Genomic DNA, 4,176 nt, shown 5'->3' on the forward strand with positions numbered 1-4,176 from the left:
AGACACATTCACAATCACTTACCGACGAGCAACCGAATATTAAATGACGCAAAAGATATCAAAATGATTCTCTTTAAATTATTTTTTTACGGCTACATAAATATGTGTAAGACAGAGGAAGCAGGCGTGTCGTTCAACTAGCGACATCGATAAAAATACGCGTTTATTATTTATTCCGTTTCATTACCCTAACAACACGCTCATTACTTGCTTCGCTCTATCGTATAATCCGTAGCGGAATCACATACGAGTGTGATGCAATACACGTACGGGCTGCCACCACTTCGCAATACTCTAGGACGTACAAGCATAACACTGGCTTGGAACGATTCCAAGACCAGCCCGGCCTGCTAGCTCAGTCGGTTAGAGCGTCGTGCTAATAACGCGAAGGTCACAGGTTCGATCCCTGTGCAGGCAACTCTTTTTTCTTTTTTGATTAATATTAAGTTGATTTTATTGAAATGAGGACACTCAGATTATTTTTTGCTTCCCGCCTCGAAACTGTGGCCTTTTACATTAAATGCCGTTCGTAACCGTCCTCATTTCAATAAAATCAACTTAATATTAATCAAAAAAGAAAAAAGAGTGGCCTGCACAGGGATCGAACCTGTGACCTTCGCGTTATTAGCACGACGCTCTAACCGACTGAGCTAGCAGGCCGGGCTGGTCTAGGAATCGTTCCAAGCCAGTGTTATGCTTGTACTAAAACAGCTAAAACTAATCATGGCCTAGCAAATCTAACATATCGTGATCGGACTGACACCCTGTTCCGGAAAACATTAAGACTGCTTCACACACTTAAAAAAAATTATAATGTATTTTTTTTAAATTATTATTGAAGGGGCATTAAGATGAAAAACATAGCTATCTTTTGCCTCAACACAAGTTTCTTTTTTCATACTATAACGTAAAACTAATTCATGGTAAAGCGTAAAAAAAAAAAAAAAATACGGCAACAACAAGGTACCGGCTTTATAATCGGTTTTGTTTGTTTGTTTAAGACGTATTTTAATCTAACAAATCTGGGCAAGATGGTCTTCAGGGGAAATTGTGACAACCGGAGTGCCGACCGATCTACGGGCCATGATTTTTTTTCAATTTCGAAGCGCCATTGACATTCCCGCTTTTTAGCCTGGGTCATCCCAAGTGTTCGTTTGAAAGGGAGGCACAAGTGCTCATTTACAAACACAGGCGGCGATACAGCAAAGCCTAGGTCACGAGCAGAAAAGCGCTTTTGCTTTGCCTCTCCCAAGAAGCTCCGAAGCCGTCTACTCCGCGAGGGCCGCTTCTCCACATTACACCAGTGCGCGGCAAGAAGAGCACTTAACAGAGCTAACTAACCTGCCCAAACACACACACACAAAAAATACTAATAATAATAATTTAAAAAAAAAAAAAAAAAAACATTGCGCAACTTTTGAGAACTGCCAGAACGAATATGAAATCGTACAGTAGGCTATCCCAAGCGCTAATCGAAATTTCGGGCAATTTGCACGAGCCATCGGTAACAATCGGGCCTGAGCTAATAGATTTGGTAACGCTGAGGGTAGAATACACTTGGCCACAATGCTGGTGTCAAACCATCACACCTTGGTATAATGTAGCCTAACGTAGGGGAACCCATTGGCGCAGTATATGGCGTAAATTGCGCAGCAATCACTCGGCAAAAAGTAATACGTTGATAGTCAAATTCCGTGTTTCTTTTTTAAACGAACGAGTTAAATTAAAGCTTATATATTTAGCATACTTCCGATATCTGAAGTATGTACTCTCGATATATATTTAGTCTGAATCGTATTTCTCGGCGCGGTGAGCGCGTCGATTTAGTCTGGCAACAAAGGTTTGCATGCTGAAACTATATGATCAAATAAACTTCTAACAAAGTATACTTTATGCTTTATGGACACTTTACGAGGTGTTTCATAAGACAGAAAACTAGAACGCACACGTAGTGTCTACCTTTGTACTAAGGGCCAGCTCTCCGCCACTCAAGAAACGCAAGAGAAAAAAAAAAGTTACTACGCTTTTACATTTGCATTTTGTGTCCTCGGCTAGCACACCCTGAAAAGGCGTCAGGCCGGAACACACCGACACCTTTGGGGTCCGGCCGAAGCTCCCCGTTTCAAAGCAACCACTAAACGTAGGTAAGAGGCGACCAGTCTAGACGGCCCGCAGCCTGTATATCTTGTACTCTCTTGGTTCATTTTGCGATGCGGCGGATGCCCACTAGCCATCCCAGCCAATCCAACACTGCGTAAATGTCACGTGACCCTCGAAAAGGGGGCGAGTAGTCAGGTGGTACTTGGACTGGCTCGTAGCGTTCACGGCGGTCCATCCTACGCTAAAACCGAGTATGGAGGAGTCGACGCTGCGAGGCCTACACCATACGTACACCAAGACGTCGTGCCTATAATTTCACGCCTCAGCGCCTATCGCGACAACCAGGCGAACCAAGAGAGTCCTCATGCTCCGGATAAAAAGCTGAATAAACGGAACGGAAAAATAAAAGATCGGAAAAAACCGAGTCGTCCTTTTTTTTTTTTTTTTTTTCCTTTTATCGGCCTTCTCTGCACGAAGAGGGCTTAGGGGATCATTTCGTGTACGAACGAGTCGACACGCTCACACTCCACAAGCTCCGTCGTCCAACTCGTACCTTCAATTTTCGCTCGCGATGTAGTTGGTAGAGTGGGGTGTCGGCCGCGTGCCGAAGAGCTCGAAGCGTTGGGCGTTCAAGTACGCTTTTACTTCGGCCTAGGACTCAAGAGAGGTTCGTTTATTTCTTTCTTGGAATTTCAAGCCACGAAGAGGTGCATGTTCGCGGCAAGAGTGAACGCAGCTCCTTCGCTTATTCTTTCACGAGGGAGACCAAAAAAGGAAAAAAAAAAATAAAAACCAAATAAACAGAGTTAATATTCATCGTTGTCGAGGCGCTATTCACACGGAGGGGAAAGCCCGGGGATTTCTCTCCCGAGGGCGCATCACGTGACGGAAACATCAGGCTTTTGCGAAGCGGCGTCGTGACGCGTGAACTACGCGACCGGGGGTCGAGGGAGGAATCCTCGGGCCGTACAAACCAGGGCCGGATTGACGGTGAATGTGGGTATCCTTCCCGGAAGTGAAAATAGCGGCAGGGTGGGATTTAGAGGTCACGTGATTGTCTCCGTGGGGACAAGAAACTAAAGGCGCCTTGCTCGTTTTTACTTTAAAACCCGTAGTAAAAAAAAAAAAAAAAAAATGTCCGGCTCGATTAGTATTATTAATTTTCCCCTTTATGTGGATATATGTAGTTGTATTGTAGATTAAATACATGTTACCTTACCAAGACGTAAGCATTGCGAACGCCAAAAGCATCGCTTTTTCATCCGACAATCAAATCTTGTAAGAACTAATTTGCGCGGCGTATGAACAATGCGCAAAACTTCCTTTTGTTCTTAAGGTCAGAACGAGTATAGCGTTCGAGGTAAATGGCTACCGTAAGTCTGTCCGCGCTTCGATTACTGAAGTCCGATTTTTCCGAGAGAGAGACAGAGAGAGTGAAGAGGTGAAATGTAAAAGAAACGAATCACATTCATGTACTTCGAGAGAGAAGTATGTAAAGTTATTTCTGAGAAAGCTCGTGTTCAGCGAGAATTAAAACAGACAGGCTTACATGTGCTGAGCGGAATCGGCTGGAGCGCTATACCCGTTTTCACCTCAAGAAAAAAACAAGTTTTGCGCATTGTTCCTACGCGGCGCGAAATAGTTCTCGCGAAATTGGGTTGTCGGGGGAAAAAGCGATGATCTTGGCGTTTGGAACGTGTACGCCTTGGTAAAACAACATGTATGTAATCTGAAATTCACGTACATGTATCTTATTTATCCACAGAAGGGGGAAATAAGAGATGCTCCGCGAGGGGCCGGACTTTTTTTTACAACGGTCCTCGAGGTGAAAACGGGGATGGGCACTTTCTCCCCACCAAGCCGTTCAAGTGTTAACCGCTGGGAGGGATGCCCGCACTGACAAACATACCAGCCCCCCCCCCCCCCCCCCCACACACACACACACACACACAAAAAAAAGAATGGTGCATTATACTTAGGGTTTGGAGTTTTCGGTTTAAACCGATAAAAACCGATCGTACGCCGAATCCATTTTCGGAAATTCGGTTTTAACCGAAAAAGGTCAATTTGTAGGTT

General features: G+C 44.4%; 2 non-coding genes across 2 annotated transcripts; one reads left to right on the plus strand and one right to left on the minus strand.

Annotated features, from left to right (window-relative positions):
- Window positions 1-344: 344 nt before the first annotated feature.
- On the plus strand, window positions 345-418 carry Trnai-aau. Its single transcript has one exon. It is a non-coding gene; the product is annotated as a tRNA-Ile (tRNA).
- Window positions 419-586: 168 nt separating this feature from the next.
- On the minus strand, window positions 587-660 carry Trnai-aau. Its single transcript has one exon. It is a non-coding gene; the product is annotated as a tRNA-Ile (tRNA).
- Window positions 661-4,176: the final 3,516 nt, after the last annotated feature.

The sequence above is a fragment of the Ixodes scapularis genome, unplaced genomic scaffold (genome assembly GCF_016920785.2).
Source record: "Ixodes scapularis isolate PalLabHiFi unplaced genomic scaffold, ASM1692078v2 ptg001518l_1__unscaffolded, whole genome shotgun sequence".
Taxonomy (NCBI): Eukaryota; Metazoa; Arthropoda; class Arachnida; order Ixodida; family Ixodidae; genus Ixodes; species Ixodes scapularis.